Source organism: Desmodus rotundus, chromosome 6 (genome assembly GCF_022682495.2).
Source record: "Desmodus rotundus isolate HL8 chromosome 6, HLdesRot8A.1, whole genome shotgun sequence".
In the NCBI taxonomy this organism is placed as follows: domain Eukaryota; kingdom Metazoa; phylum Chordata; class Mammalia; order Chiroptera; family Phyllostomidae; genus Desmodus; species Desmodus rotundus.
The window spans coordinates 105,350,833-105,367,941 of NC_071392.1; the positions used below are offsets into that span (position 1 = coordinate 105,350,833).

The 17,109-nt window shown below is 45.9% G+C and overlaps 1 protein-coding gene across 5 annotated transcripts in view; it reads right to left on the bottom strand.

Annotated features, from left to right (window-relative positions):
• Nucleotides 1–15,414, bottom strand: part of PKIG (cAMP-dependent protein kinase inhibitor gamma) — a 69,635-nt gene extending 54,221 nt beyond the window's left edge. The window contains exon 1 of one of the 5 annotated variants that reach the window (XM_053926770.2): nucleotides 15,327–15,409. The gene's annotated coding sequence lies outside the window, so the exon portion shown is untranslated. Of the gene's footprint in view, nucleotides 1–2,982; nucleotides 3,100–15,200; nucleotides 15,222–15,326 lie in introns of those variants that run through there. The other 4 variants (XM_053926771.2, XM_045194803.3, XM_053926769.2 and 1 more) reach the window with 4 other exon arrangements.
• Nucleotides 15,415–17,109: the final 1,695 nt, after the last annotated feature.

Here is a 17,109-nt window from a genome sequence, read left to right on the forward strand (position 1 = left end):
CTTACACACACTATCTGAGGCGATGGATGTGCTAACCTGACTGGGGTAATTATTTCACAAAGTATATGTATGTCGTACACTTTAAATATATACAATTCTAATCGTCAATTATGCCTCAATAAAGCTGAAAATATAAAGTTAAAATATGAGTTTTAATACGAGCAACAATAAACAAAATAATCTATACACACACCAAAGCGGGCATACTGGGTGAAAGAAATACTTTCAGAATTTGTGCGGGAATTTTTTCAGATGAAATCCTCAAGTATTACCAAAAATCTATGGGGAGGTAAACCACATGAGCCAAAACCACTTTGTAATCCTATGCAAAACCAACAGGATGGTATCTCTGAATTTAGACACAGAAAGATACAAGGCAGCCTGGATACTTAGAAGGATTTAGGTTAAGGCCAATGTGTATGGAAACATTTACATAAATTCACATAAAACCTACCGAGCTTGGGAAACTTTGGGGAAACAAAAACATCTAGTGAGAAACAAACTTCCTATAAACGTATTTCAGAGCGTTTTGGCAATAAACTGTTTTTAAGCACTATTTCTAACTTTTTTTTAAAGGAAAAAAAGGGGGAGGTGGAGAATAGATCTAGATCTCTCAAAACATTATTTGTTTTTAATAAAAACCAAAAGCATTTCTTAATTAGAGACACTGAGAATAATTCTATCCATAATACCGTTTCTTTCTTTAAGAATAACATCAACAAGCCCTGACCGGTGTGGCTCAGTGAACCGAAAGTTTGCGGGGTGACTCCGGGTGGGGGCGCACGACTGGGCTGCTGGCCAGGTCCCCAGCTGGGGGCATGGGAGGGACAACTGATCCATGTTTCTCTCGTACATCTATGTTACCCTCTCTTTCTCCCTCCCTTCCCCTCTCTCTAAAAATAATAAGATCTTTAAAAAGTAAAGCAATGACAACAAAAAAGCACAGTAGCACGTTAATTTCTGCTACCATGTCAAAAATCCAGATATTGAAATAGAACACTTAAACTATAGAAGCTTTGCTAAATCCCTGAAACCCAAAACTGAAACGGTATTTTTAATACTCTGCTCTTAGAAAAAGAAAACGTCACATGTACTGTCGCTAACAAAAATGCATCAGTAAGGTGGTTACTGTCGTGTGTGTGCCCGTGGGGTCGGGAGACACACTGCCCTGCAGCCGGCCGTGCCTGGGGAGGCTTCCTGCAGAACGCAGGAGGCGCGGCCTTCAGTGCTCTGTCTGCTGAGGCACTCTGGGGCCTACAAAGCACTCAGGGGTTTGTCCTCTGCTAGAAACCTCTTAGGGGCGCACTCTCCCTCCCAGGAGCACACCAGCGCCCTTCCCTCCCTACTTACCCTCCCCCACAGGCCTGCACCTCCTAAACTCTAAGAGACCCCCCCCCCAAGGCTTGCAAGCAGGGAGCAGTGGGCAGCAGCAGCAGCTTGTCCCGGGCTCACTCCGACCCTGTCCCCAAGGCCCCCTTTTCACTGACTTCTGAGCGAGCCACAGCAGCCCACTTAGTTTCTCCTGTTGCTTCAACACCCTAAGACTTTCCTGTTTCACTGTCCCCACTTTAGTAAACATCCTCTGAGAGCCCAAAAATAAAAATATTTTTTTTTTAATTAAAAAAAAGTCTTAGGAAAACGGAGATCCTGGCCCATTCCCACTCTGGGTTCCACCACCCATGTGCAAACCACCACCCACCGCAGCCCCGTCCCACGGGTGCCCTCCACCCCACGGGGCTCTAAGCCAGCAGGACGTCTGGGCCCTGCTCAAAACCCATCTCCCCCACTGCTGCTCCTACAGGTTGGAAGTCCCACACACAATGGGGGTGGTTTCCAAGGGCACGTGCATGTGCCCTGAGCACCGCACCATGTGTGAAGTCTCCCTGTTAAATTGTTTTCCATTTCTGGGGGGGACAGAGAAAGGGCAGGAGGCGGGGGAGAGAGAAACGTAGATTTGCTGTCCCATTTAGTTATGCACTCACTCACTGGTTGATTCTTGTAAGTGCCCTGACCAGGCATCGAACCTGCAACCTTGGAGTTTCGGGATGACACTCTAACCGACTGAGTTACCTGGCCAGAACAAGAAGAAAATTTTTGTGTGTGTGAATGAATAAACTGATCTGCAGCGCTCTGCATGGCCTGGCCCTAGCAGCTTCCCCAAATTTATCTCGTGCCAAACTCCCCCTCGCTCAACTGTCCTTTGGCCGGTCGCACTGGAACCTATTTCACATCCTCCAAGAGCGAGCTCCTTCCCACGTCAAGGCCTCCATACGTGTGGCTCCTTCTGCCTGGAATCTCTTCAGCCACCCCTGCCCCACCCCTTCTTCTAACTGGCTCCTGCGCGGCCAGTCAGTCTCAGCTTCAGTGTCCTTCCCTCCAAGAAGCCTTCCTTCCTCCCTCATACACGAGCACGTGCTCAGATGAGCAGGCCAGGCACTTCCCGGCTCCCCTCCCCGTCCTCCGTGTCCACCACCACAGCGCGTCACACACGAGTCACACTGCAGGGTCCATGACTGCAGGCACCACATCGTCATTACTCACCGTGGCAGCCCTGGCATCTGGCACATCACAGGCGACCTGGAAATAGGCCAGATCTTCACTTATGACCTTCACAAATGATCTTCATTTAATGAATATCAAACACAGGCATGAGGATGCTGGTCATCTGGTCTAGAACCTTGCTTCCCCATGTTGCTGACTCCAACACAGTGCCTGAATCCTGGGATGTCATCTCAGATCCAACAGTTAAGACATCACAACTCTGGCTCTAACTCTACTCAGGTTTCTTATCTCAAAAGAAGAGCTATTCTGGTTTCAACAGAACTTAAGGTGACAACATGTGTTTAGTTGCTAACACGTATGTTTCAGGCACCTGTCTAATCTCTTCGCCAAAAGGAATGGTTTGTCTCGGTTTTATGGGAGACGTTCAGCCACCCGTCATCCGTCATTCTGGCCGCTCAGGGCCGCGCAGTTGAGCCTTACCTGAGATGGAGTCGACGACACAACAACCTTGGAGCTTTCAATTTTGGAAAGAAAAAACCAAAGTAACCCAACTGAATTCCCTACATATTCTCTCCGGTGCGAGGCTGTTGCAGCGTAAGGGGCGGGAAGGAAAATGAGAAGGATGAGTCAGTGTGAGTCAGCAGTAAGAAAAAAGCTCCGCTTCTGGTAAACAGTTTGCTCCTTTACAGACAGGATTAGGATTACTGGGCTCTGGCTGCTAAAAATACCCAAATAACAGGTGGTATACATTATATAAGTAGTTCCAAAACAGAGACTCAGATCGTGGACTCTGCAAAGGGAACAGTTCATCGGAGACGGGCCCCACCTTCCCCAGGGCCTGCTTCTTCTCTGAGAAGTCCCAAGCCCAGGTAAGCAAACACCTCCTTTAAGACAATTAAGATCCTGAAGACTCCTACTGCTCTCACAAGTGACCTAAAGAAATGACTGAGCTTCCCTTTACAGTAACTACCAGTGACGGAGCACCTTCTCCCCTTCCGTGTGCCAATGACTGTGCGTGGCCCTTCATACACTTCATCTTCACACTTACGACAATCCTGTAAGTGGTATTATTATCAACGCTGCACACAGATGAGGAACCTGGAGCTCGCAGAGGTCAAATGATTCACCTAAGGCTGCACAGTGGTGGCACCATGATTTGAACTTAGCTCTGACTTGTAAGTGCTTGTTTCCCTGTATCTCAGACTCAGCTCCGAAATACTCATGCATCACCACAGGCAAGGCGACACATCAAGTACCACAGGGGATACAAGAGAATGAGGCCACTGCAATCATCGAGAAGCAAAATAAAAGGAAAATAGGATTACTAGGAGAGATTCATTTCTCTACATCCATCATCTTGAACGAGGCCAGCCACAGCGGTCATTACTGAAATACATGGAAGATAAAGACAACAGCAATCACCCACAGCACGAGTCAGCCTGTGGCTAGTGTGGTGAGAGAGAGCGTGCCAGGCGAGTGTGGACTGTACCACGACGCGGGGCTCCAAGGAGGCTCAGCTTGATAAATGCACTTTGACAGTCATCAGCGAAAAACGAAGACATCAGTGGAGTCCAGGGAGCAATACGGTGCGACAAAACCGTTAGCACCTCCAGCCAGACATGGAAAAATAAAGCTGGACCAGAAAATTGTGTGGGGCCTGAGCGCAATTTAACCTGTAGCTCCTTCATCGGGGGACCAGTTAGGGCACGCACTCCAGTCTGTGGGAGGAAAGGGCATTTTTGGTTGCCGCAATATTTGATTGCTTCCTTGGTATTTAGCACGTAGGGACCAGCAGGTTAAACGCCCAGCAAATTGTAAGGCAGTCTTATAAAAACAAAAACTGCCCTTACCCTACCTGACTTTCAAATACCAAGGTAGTCATATAAGTGACAAACCTGTTTATAATTCCCTGAGCCTAGAACTGAACTCCTTTTCACACATTACAAAGTGCTTTTGCGTGGTTTTAGAGGCAATATACTCGTACGCTGCATGGAAAAGGAAAGGTGTAAATACCACGTAAAAAGAAGACAATGTTTTGTTTTGTATTTAGGGGTAAATTATCACATCTGTAACACACTTTCCAATAGTTCCAAGAGACTGAAAAGCACACGCACAGATTCATAAATGATAAATATATATTAGATAAAGCATATTCAGCAACATGTTAACACCGTTTGATTTGTAGATGCTCACTGTACTTTTTAATTTTTTTTGTTTTGCATTTTTCATAGTAAAAAGCTGGGGGGAAATTCATCTGGCCCTCATTACCTGAGAGGTTGTAAGAGAGGCTAGGAGCACAGACGCTAGGGCTCTGTGACCTTAGGCAGGTTTCTTTCCCTCCCTGTGCCTCAGTTCCCCATCTGTAACATGAAGATAATAGTGCCCCCCTCACAGAGCTGCTGTGAGGACGGAATGATGTGATGCATGGAAGCTGGTTAGAACGGCGCTTGGCACAGATATGCACTATTGAAGTCCCAGCTGTTACCATCACCTCTCAGTGAGCGGTACCCATCCACACACCTGCCCATCTCTCCATCGGAGTTTTCTGTGCAAGCAGAAAGACGAAATTCTTGACCAAGAGTCGTTTTCATGCTGTTTGCTTCCAACTTCTTGAATCTGCTCCAGCCAGACAGATCCTTTAGCCTCGGACACCGAGTGCATTTCTTTTTTCTCAGACGCCAGATTTTATTCTCTCCCCATCCCACCTGAACGCCTTTCTCCTTCCTCCCTCCTAATTCTTCCTCATCCTTACGGACATGGGCCGAGCACCAGCTCCTCTGTGAGCCTTGCCAGACTCAGCCATCACTTTGCTGTCCTCCTCTGGAGTCCCCCCGGAAACTTGGGGGAAGACTGCCTAAAGTGCCATTACTGCTCAATCCCTGGGTACCTCTCTGAACGGACTTTAAAGTCCTTGGGGACAAAGGCCTTTCTTTGCGATGTTATTTTCTTAGGCTTCTCACAGCCCCTCGAAAAAGACTCATACATCTTCCTTTGATTTAGGCCACTGCATTTGCTCCCTGAAACTTGCCCTTGTTTTTAATGATGCCTCAGATAAACACTTGCCCCAAACAGAACATGTCACTTGACACTATCTTCTGTGCTCACATAGAGCCCAAGGTGGTCCCCCAAAATTCCAAGGTACATGTGCTGTGCAACTAGAGGCCAGGGCACACTAGAGCACCTCGTCCTGAACACACCCAAAGGCCAGCCTGAGCTGTGTCTTCCTGCCCCTCCCAGTGAACCCATCATTCTGCCTGAACTGCTACTGGAAGGACCAATGGAGCTCACGGGCGATACGCTGCAGGTGAGTGGACCAGAGCCCTTCTCCTGAGGTGGTTGCCCAGAGGAATGTGCACACAAGGAAGCAAGGCAAGGAAAGGGAGAGCATCGTTCCAGACCAGGACTTCACCCTGACACCAGAGCAGACTTCCAGGGAGTGAAGCTGGACCACGTTGCTCAGAGTGTCCCCTTGCTTAGAACCTTCCAACCCCTTCCACTGTGCTTACAATGGGACCCCTACTCCTCGTCGCCGTCTACAAAGCCTGAGTTGACCAGGCAGGACCACCCCTCTAGTCGGGAACTGAACCACTCTCCCGCCCGCTGCCCAGCCTCCAGCATCACTCTATCTGTTCTAGGAGCAGGACAAACTCAACCCTATTTCACAGCCTTTGTGCCGGTGGCTTCAAGCCACGGTTCTGCCGCTTACTAGCTGTGTGGCCACAGGTAAGTATCTTAATCACGCTGAAACTCAGTTTCCTCACCCATGAGAGTCAGTCATTTGGGAAATACTCAGCAAGGGCCTATTGCACGTCCTGTTCTAGGCTCTGGAGACAAAGTAATAAATCGACAAGACCACCACGCTCTTGGGCTCGCCTTCTACTGGACAAAGGGCAAGCAACTAAACAAATAAGACAATTTCAGACAGTAGCAAATTCTGTGACAGAAATGAAAGAGTAATGGGACAGGTGACTGGAAGTGGGGAAAGCAGGCTACACTACAGATGGTGGTCAGGCAAGGCTGACTTGAGGAGGGGAGGTGTCAACTGTTATGAAGAGAAAAGGTAAATGGTGCACGGGATCTCTCTGTATTCTTTTCTTTTCTTTTTAATCCTCACCTGAGGACATGCTTATGATTTTAGAGAGAGGGGAAGGGAGGGAGAGAGAGGGAAAGAAACATCAGTGTGAGGGAGAAACATCAATCAGTTGCCTTTTGCACACACCCCAACTGGAACCGAACCCACAACCCAGGCATGTGCCCTGACCAGGAATCAAACCCGCAACACTCCAACCAACCGACTCACACCAGCCAGGGCATCTCTGTATTATTTTCTACAACTGCATATGACTCTGCAATTACCTCAAAAAGCAAAAAAAATCACCCTGGCTGCTACGTGGACATTTATATACATACATGCATACATGCATAATAGGTATTCATTCATAAAACCTTTCTAAACGTTAATCATCTGTTTTATCTAATTCAGTATTTCTAAAACATTATCTTTTCAACATGTAAGTATAAAACACGATTAGTGACATATTCTTCATCTTTGCACTAAGTCTTTGAAACCCAACGTGTACAATACATCTCAATTCAGAACAGCCACAGTCCAGTTGCTCAAAAGCTACCTGCGGCTGCTGGCAGCCACACTGGACGGCACAGCTGTGGAGTTCTCCCTGAGGCCTTTGACCTTGGGCATTTAATTCTGATGCTCGCTCCCCTTGGTGCCCAGTCCCCTCGCCCCAGTTTCACTGAGGTACAACTGACACGTGACACTGTATCAGTTGTAGACGCACGACCATAAATCCTACAGTGGGACAAGAAGGGAACGGGGGAAGCCTGCGAGGAGGCAGCTGCCACTGTCTGGCGGCTGGCAGGCTGCATCAGGGAGGAGCTTGTGTTCTGTTGCTATAGCAACATAACCAAATGGACTTGTAGACAGGCCAGTGAGTGATATCAGGGAAGCAGGTTTTTAGTTTAAGCAACGAGGTATTTAAATCATACCTGCCTAACTGTGCTTCTGTGACAGTTAAATGAACCCGTATGTGTCAAATACCTAACACAATGCTAAGCACATAGTAAATGCTCAATATAGTTTGAAATTTTAAAAAATTATCCTAAAGTCCTAGCAAATAAAAAAAATATATAAGGTATACCTCAGATACTGGATACAATCCTCCAAATCCTTCAGAAGTTAAAACTAGTTCCAAACTTCACTTTTCAATGATTTACAAGAATGATCCAAGATTACATTTATACCCCTTTCTAACTTGGTTTTCACTCAAAGAGACATACATATGTATCCAAGTAAAGGATTCCCATAATTATAAAAATCCAAAGTCTTCTCTGTCAACTCTCAATTCAGAAGGTTAAATTAGGTTTAAATTAAAATTTAAATTAGAATTAGCATATTTTCTAATCCAACATTGGCTGGATAACTACTAGAAATGATTTGTGCTAGATCCTTTGAAAAGAAATGTTAACAAAACATAGTGGAATCCCGAGGGGGGGGGAATCAAGAAAAGAGACTGTTCAATAAAACACTTAAATGGAACAGTCCATGAGAAATAAAGCTGAGAGGCTTTTGGTCATTGGGGCCAAGAGTGGCACTAAAATATTGCTCTTTCTGAGATAAAACTGTACTTTATATGATTTACTTTTGTTATTTGATGGTAGAGAATGAGAGTTTAGCTTCTTTGGCTGAGTAAGTTGATAAAAATATAATATGCTATAAATCACAAATGGAAAGAAGGCCAAATTTTTACTCATTGAAAAACAAACTTTTAAAAAGTCAGATCTAATGGCAAGTAGTCATTTGAAAACAGAAAATCTTCCTGACGATGTAAGTTAAAGGCACCGACTTTCTGACCTGGATTTATGTCACTCTTGTACCTAGGAGACACAACAGCTGACGGTCCTGTCCAAACAACACGGCGGAAATGTATTACAACCACCAGGGACACTCCATTTCTCTTCCCACAGTGTCTGCTAATTCTTATCTCAGACAGATACATGTGTGTGTGGTTTGGACGGATGTTCTGCATGATTAGAATTCTTCGCAGTACTGAGGAGAAAAAGTGTTTAAAAAAACTTGAACTTCGTTTAAAAAAAAAAAAGAAAACTGATATTTTTTTTTTAAAGAGGAATGCTGGGTTTCAGAAAGCTATTTTAATTGGGAGTTGAGCAAAGTGTTGTCAGAAAAATATAGACAAATGAAGATACTGTTTATATTTCAAAGATGGTGAAACATTCTGCTGCAAAATTTTACCAACACTAATCCCCAGCAAACAGTTCCTTAGGAAAACTATTTTTATCCCTCTATCAACTTGGTTGGTATTTCATTTCTTGTGCATATATGGACAAGCTACACAAAGCAAAACTGTTTCCATGCTTTAGAAACATACGTTTTGCAAATGGAAACAAAGGTTACTGCCCTGTGATGTTTATTTGCTAGGTTGAAAAATAACTCCGGGGCTCACTAATATGAAGCCTCAGAATGAGAATCCATACAAGGAATAGGCTTGACTCCCCAAAACCCAGAAGCACAGTCCCTCCAGATCAGACCACCACTGTGGAAAACTGTGATTAATGCTGACTAATCCGGAACACAAGTACGTGAATTATTTCATTGCTTTGTGTGGTATGTAAGATGCTATTATCACTCCCATTTTTTTCAGATGAAGAAACTGCAGCTCAGAAAGGCTGTTGTCTAAAGTCACCAAGTGAGGCCTGGGCCAGGTAGCTCAGTTGGTTAGGGCGTCATCCGATACAAGGTTGCGGGTTCGATCCCTGGTCAGGGCATGTACAAGGACCAACCAGTGAATACGTAAATAAGTGGAACAAGAAACTGATGTTTCCGTGTCTCTCGCTCTTCTCCACCCTCCCTCTTCCTCTCTTTCTAAAATCAATCAGTAAACATTTTTCTAAAAGTCATCAAGTTGATAAGCGCCTTGGCTACCAGAATCAGCTCCCTCGAGCCATGAGGCCCTGAGAGTGATGGCGGTGACAGGCAGGGTGGTAGCAGCGACAGCCCCTAAGTCACACTCACCATGTGCTGACACTGCTCTTTGTTCGCCCCGTTCACATGTCATTCGTGTAACCTTCACGACAACCCTATGAGGCACATGGGCAGTGGGCCTTGGGGCCCCTAACCTTCCCTTTCTCCACCCTGCCCAAGAACAGCCCTGCTTCTTGGCCCACAAATTCAAATGAGCACCCTAAAGTCATCATGCTTTCTCTGTCCTCATCCCAAATCAACCATGGTTCTAACATGCTGGTAATTACTGAAGCTGGATAATGGGTAATAGGGCTTCCTTTATACTCTTCTCTCTACCTTTATGTTTGAAAACTACCTCACAAACCTTTAAAGTGTTTTACCCTATTGTGGAATCGGACCTACTGAAGAGGCTAGAAGACTAGCCCCACTAACAATAAGTTCAAAGGAAGTGTTACGGAAGACAGCCATGTGAACAGCAAGTGAAAAAAGTCACCTTATTCCACCTTATTCGTAAAATGAGCACCCATTACGTTAAGATAAATAAAGGTCCGATGCAGGGTCCCTGTCCTCAACTAGCCAGGGGTTTTGTAGCTGGCTGGACGAAACAAATGCAAAAGTAATCATGGAGGAGGGCTGTTTATGAGATGCCGTAACAAGGAAAGTGCAGACAAAGTGCCTGTGAACTGGGAAAAGAAGTCGCATCGGGACAAATTCCACTGCACGTAACTCTCCGGGGCAATCCACACTTACTGGTGTATTAAACACCACACACCATGTAAACTCAGTGAGCAGCCCACGCGAGGAAATGGAGTTAAACCCCAAAGCAAACTTGGTGCTGGAATGCCCACATGCCCTCTTCTACGGTACGATAATGGTCTCCAGGCAGAAATGCAGGCCTCTGGGCGAAGAGAGGCAGAACTCCTCAGAAGTCTTAGGATCAAAGCATACTTATTAGAGAAGATTTTAGCTGGAGAGAAAACCACCAGAACACCACTGAGAATGCTAAGAACTGAGAAACAGTGTACACGTTCAAGATCAGGGTTTGGTGCTGTTATTCACGGCAACTGACGCACAGTGATGCATACATAACAATTCAAAAAGAAATAAAGTCGAAACTCGCTCTCTGATGTGACCAGGACTAATAATGGTAGAACTCTTTAAAAACAAAACAAAAATAACAGCTGGTTAAAGATGGGAATCATTCAAAATGTACATTCATTTATCAAGTACTTGATAAGGAACCAAGGCTTTCTCTGGGGAATCAATTCTGGCAATCAAAGTTCCGGCGTGAACCACACCTGCGATGCATGTGTAAGATTTCCAGTTTTTACTTTCCCCATTATTCATGTTGCCCCTACTAATGGTAGGAAGTAAATTTATAAGAGACTATGTGGTCGAGATAAAAACGGAACACAATCAGGAATCAATGTAATCTAAATAGGACTTTGTTTAAAATAGTCCAGGTGCCCTTAGAAGAATAGACATGTATCTGTCGGCGCTAAGGGTTCATCTCAAAATGAAGGGAAGTCAACAGAGGTTCAAGTCTAAGGAACACAAAGGGCAATTTGGCACAATCTGGCTTCAGCTTGCAGAACGGAGCGCCAGAGCGGATCTTTCTGTAGTGCAAATCTAATTAAGTCGTTTCCCTTCCATTCCATGGCTTCCCTCTGCTTTCAGGAGAGAGTCCAAGCTCCTGAACAAAGGCTCAGGTGGCTCCCCAGCCTCATTTTCACCCTCCTGCAGGACTGCTGCCCCCTTCTCACCCTAGGCTGCGAAGGCTCCCGCTTTGCTCTTCTCCCCTCGTTCGTACGTGTCCGGTCCCGTCGATTCTCCTGGAATGTCTCCCAGGTCGGCCCTCTCCAGCCCATTCCTGCTGCCAGTGGCCTAGATAAAGCTGTTTTATTTTTACCTTTACTCCTCCATCTCCCCAAACAGGATAAATATATCCTTACTGCTTTTTTTAAATTATGAAAACAAGTCATGCTCATAAAACAAAAGAGAAATAATGCAATAAGGAAAGGAATAAAAGTCTCCCTATGATCTCCTGGCAGACATAAAGATTTTATCTTTCTAGCACACCCACGCTCACTCAGCATCATTCACAGAAGCCCACATCAGGAAGCAACCCCGTGTCTAAGTGCACACACTGAACGTACAAAGCGTTTCGGAATATTACTCAGTCTTTAAAAGGAAGGAAATTCTGATACGCGCTCAAACACAGATGAACCTAGAAAACACTACGCTAACTGAAATAAGCCAATCACAAAAAGACAAACATTGTGTGATTCCGGTTATACGAAGTATCTAGAGTAGTCGAGTTCATACACACAGAAAGCGGGAGGGCGGCTGCCCGGGGCTGCGGGCACGGGGAGATAGGCTGCTGTTTAACGGTTGGTGAACAGGTACAAAGTTTGTTCTGCAAGATGGAAAAGCTCTGGAGGGTGATGGCGCAACAACACGACTACCCTCATCACCACCGAAATGACAAATTTTGTGTTATCGGTGTTTTACCACAATTAAAAAGTACAAAATTTTAAAGAACTAATCTTTCCAGACATTTTTCCTATAAATATGTATGAATACATTTAAGAAATCAAAAATAGGAACACACTGGAATGGACATGGACAACGGTGTAGGGACCGTGGGGGGAGGGGGCGCAGGTGGGTGGAGGTGGAAGAGGGTATAGGAGTGATATGTGGTAATTGGACAAATACAGTAAAAAGCAGGAACATACTGTAATCTGCTTTTTGTTCCTAACCATGTGAGGTTAAACATCTTTCTCATATATACAGTTCCCACCTCATTCTTTTTTCTACCCATCACATGACTGTTCCACAATTTAATGAGGCTATCTGCAGGTTTCCAGTATTATAAAAACTCCAGTCCACATCGCTGCATATTTTCTCATTCTGTCTTATGACGGACATCTGGGTTTTCATATACCCCCTTTTGGGTACCAATACCCTAATTTTCCCAAGGGGAAAATATCTCCTCTTCATCCAAACACAAGTCCTGCACCCAGCCTTCTCCCCTCTAGCCAACTCTCGCTCTACTGGGCTAGCCTGGGCACATTTCTTTTAAAGTTTATTACTGGTGCTTATTTTTCACATTGCTAGTCAATTCTCCTACAATTACATTTTCTGACTGTTATTGCTTGCTCAGTGTGACTGCTTTTTGTCTACCTTGTAGCTGCTCATTCACTTAACCCTGTATCTAATTCCTTCTAACTTAATTCTGTTGAATTTTCTCAGCAGATGATCATATTACAGGCAGGCAATCACATCATCTGGGTAGTTATTAAGACTAAAAGCTCCGGGTTTGGGCAGACCTGGATTCAAATTCTGTGTGACCCCGAGTAGACATTTCCCCTTGGTTTCCTCATCCGTGAGCTGGGGGTACCAGGGCGCTGTCTCGCAGCACTGCTGTGAAGGTCACATCAATTGGATTAGTGCACGAAAAGCACTCAACACAGTGTTAGTTCAATAAACGTCAGCTATGCGCCAATAATGAAAATACAACTTTCTCTCCACGTTCACACGATTTTTTCTTGTTGCGTTACACTGGTGGCAGTCCTTTCCAGCATTTACCTTGCTTCCCGATTCTCAAAAAAATGCAGAAGCCGTTAGACTCCTTTTCAAGTGCCTGTGCTGCGGGTATCATCCACTCTCACCCTCTCAGGAAAGCTGTACTATTGATTCTCCACTTCGTCTTCTGTATCTTCTCAGCCTCTTCCTCACTACTGCATGCCATCAGCATTACATGTGCTCCTGTCTCCGTCTCTCCAGTGCTTAAAAAGGCTTCACCTGGTTCTCTAATCACTCTCCAGCCTTCTCCCTCTTTCCCTTCACAAACCCCTTTCAGCTGCCTACACTTTGTCTTTCTCACGTCCCACTCTCTCATCTTACTGATATGTTACATTGAACCTTTGGAAGCTGCTGGTATTATAGATTCCGCCCCCAACATTTCACCAAATCAGCTCAGTTAGGTCCCCCGTGACCCCTCTATGGATTTACCCAAAGAACGCTTTAGTGTTTAACACATTTCATTTGAAACCTCAGCAGCATCCAGCAAGGCTGGACTCTTCCTTTGGCTTTCATTACTACACAATTCTAGGTTTCCTCCAGCGTGCCTGGTCATTTCTTCTTCCTGTTGTCTACATGAGTGGTTCTTCCAAGAGTGTTCAACGCGGTGGCCCTGAATGATCTGGGCCTTTTTTTTAACCTCTCCGGACATATCTCTTCCAATATTGATTAAGTTCCAGTTGTGCTGGATGGCTTTCTTTTTTCAATATTGATTTAAGTTCCAGTTTTGCTGGAACTGCTTTCATCTCCATGAATGTACCTTTGAACATGTTTGGAATACATGCCAGGAGGGCAGGCACCCAATTCCTTACTGCCTACACAATGCCCGGCACACAGTGGACGCTCAATAAATAGTTCTTGAATCACCATGAACGAACGCATGGAGGCGATGTGAACGCAGATGGGAGGAGGGATGACACCGAGAGAGAACAACAAAAACCCCTCATCTTTCTGAAACCATACCTCCATCAGACACACACGACACACTCACTGACTGCTTAAAATCCTTTGATGGCTCCCCAATGCCCCCCAGATACAGTCCAAACTCCTCAAAACTTGCAAGGAGATACAAGGAAAGTCTTTCAGAAGGAGAACCTCTTATTTCTCAAATATCATTTAGCCAGCCCACTTCCACTGCTCAGCACATGCGTCTAGCCAGCCTGTGAAATCCCAGCAAATTCCCAGGAAGCCTGCACTCTGCCCCCAGGGCTTTGCACACACTGCTCTCTCTGCGTAGATTCTAGAACACTGTGCACTCATCAGCCTCATCTTCTGACCAGGACAAAGGCAGACTTCTGTCTCACTTTGGAAGGCATCTCCTTTTGGAATCTTTCTTTGGCCATCCACCCCAACCAACCTCATCTCCCGAAATCGGGATTAACTGCCTTCCCTGTGTATTCATAGTCCCCTGGATGTCCAAAATCATAGAGTGAATCACAAGAAATTCATATTCATGGCATAAAACATTCCCGGAGGACGAGATGTCTCACTCACTCTCCTACCTGTGGCAATCGGCCCAGGCCCTCACGCACAAACATATGTCCCATGGCAGACCTCCTTGTTAGGACAAGTCCACCTCCGGAATATTGTGAATTGGGTTCTAGACCACAGCAACAAAGCAAGTATTGCAATAAAGCCAGTTGTGATCTTTTTGCTGGTGGAGGGCCTTGCTTTTCATAATTTGGAAAAAGTGCAACACCTGCGGAGTGCAATAAAACCAGACACAATTAAACGAGATATACCTGTAGTAGTAATAATAAAAGCTCCCAAGTACTGAGGACTTGTCTGCAACGGTTTCAAATATAAATGTACTTTCTAATAAGCGCTATCATTATCTGCTATCATATAATGGTAAATGCTATCATTATCCCCATTTCGCAGACCGGAAAACTGATACACAAAGAAGTCAATCTTCTCTGGCCCCAGAAGAGTCATACAGACAGAGAAGACATATTCTGCAGTTTTGAGTTATTCTCCGGCCCCTAAATAAGGGCTTTGCCGTTGTTAAAGGAACTTTCGGGATCAGGCCCCCAAATATAATGAACAGCCCAACGCGCACTCCAAGCCAGCGCCTAGCAGGGTTAAAGGGCACGTGGGGACGCCGCCCCGGCGCAGCTACCGGCACAATGGTCCCGCCGCCGTCTCCTTCCCGGGGGTCCCCCGCCGCCCAGCCCCTCGTCCGCTTCAAGGAGTCAGCACCGGGGTGCCGTGTTTGGCCGCGAACGCCCACTCCGCCCCTGCTCACCTGCTGTCCCGCCGCCCCGCCGCCTCGCCGAGCCCGACCGCCGGTCCCGCAGCGCCTCCCCCGGGCTGCCGAGCGTCCGCAGCGCGCGCGGAACCCGTTTCCTTGGCGACCGGAGCGGCTGAGCTCCCGCGGCTCCCGCTACGGAGGCTCGGAGGGGACCAGGGGGGTTCGCCCGTCCCTCCGCGGCCCCGGGGCGGGCGGCGAGGGGAAGGGGCTGGAGTCGGCGAGCGGCGAGGGCCCCGCGCGGGGTCTGCGTCTGGGCCTTGCCCCGGAGGAGAGGGAGAGGAAGGGAATGCCGGGGAAAGGGGGACTACAAGGCCGGGGGAGGACTGGAGCTCCGGCCCTGCCTGTGCCTCGATTTCTCTCTCTGCGTCGTGTGAGGGAGACCATTCGGGGAGAGGACCGGGCGGCGGGAGCCTGCTAGACTGGGGATATTTAAAGACGTGAAAACTGACGTGGGAGGGGTGGCAGATGCCTCTTTCTTTAATCTCTGGAGCGGTGGTGTGGCAAAGAATAAATAACTTGCTTCTTTGGGCTCAAGGTGACAATTAGATCACCACATTTAATTTCAATATGGGAAATAATTTAGTTTGTGACCAGAAATTGTGCTGCTTGGAATAATCCGGCAGATAACACTGGAACGCGAGCCTAAAGGATATTCATTGCTCCGTTGTTTGTAAAAGCAAAACGATTAAGGCCAGTCTAAATGTCCATTAGTAGGGGACTGAGTAAATAAATTATGGTGCTTCCATGCAATGGGTTAAGAATTAAGAGAGATGTAGATACAATTTAGATGTAGACCTGTAAAGGGGGGGCGATAGATAATATATATAATGCTTGCGTATGCATATATGAATTCTGGAAAGATATCTGGGAAGTAAGGGGTCTTAATGCATTTTCACTATTTTTTATGTAGTATTTTAAAAAGCCAAGTACATGCAATATCTTTTCAAACAATTTATAGGAGTGTAAGGGATCAAAATATGCCACTTTGTAAGGATGATTTTGAGTTGCAGGCATTTGAGAAGTAGACACATGGACTCTCTGCCCTCACCCTGTAAATTCCCTTTGTTTAGGTGTTTCCCGCCCCTCCCCCCCAGGATAATCACAGGAGCCAACCCTAGACTCTTATCAGTGAGAGGAAATGACAACACAAATTTTGCTAAAACAATATTTTTTTAAACATTAATTTCTGCCATGTATCTACCTTCCCGCAGCCTGCCCCCCCCCCCCAAAAAAAACCTAAACCCCTTCCCATTGTCTTACCACTTCTCTACAAATTTAAAATTTACCAGTCTTGGTCAACTGGTATAAAAGGCTCCGTCTCTAGCCAGCCCAGTCTCTGAACCTAAGAGATTAGAAGAAAAATTTTCCTCCCTACAGGGGAAAAAAGAAAAAAAAGTATTTTGACAATCAACTGTAAATATGGGAGGGGCTGCTCTAGGTGGCAGTGGGCCCCTTCCCTAGAAGCGATGGGGCTGAGAGGTTCTTGCAATAGGTGGAAAGTTGGACTAGAGGATCTCAGATATGTTTTCCCCTAACTTTGCCAGTTGGAGGAGGCACATGTAAACACTTAGCTTTAAACCCAGAGATCAGCAGGATCCCACAGTTGGGAGGACTAATGCTTGCAGGTCAGAAAATGAAAAACTCTTTGGCAGCTGGCTTGACCCTATGTTCCTCACTGAACATAAACAATGCACAGAATGTAAACAAATGGTAGGCAAGGCCACTCTGCAGTTGAAACAAAGAAGAAACTAATATGATTCAACATCCTCATCTTCTG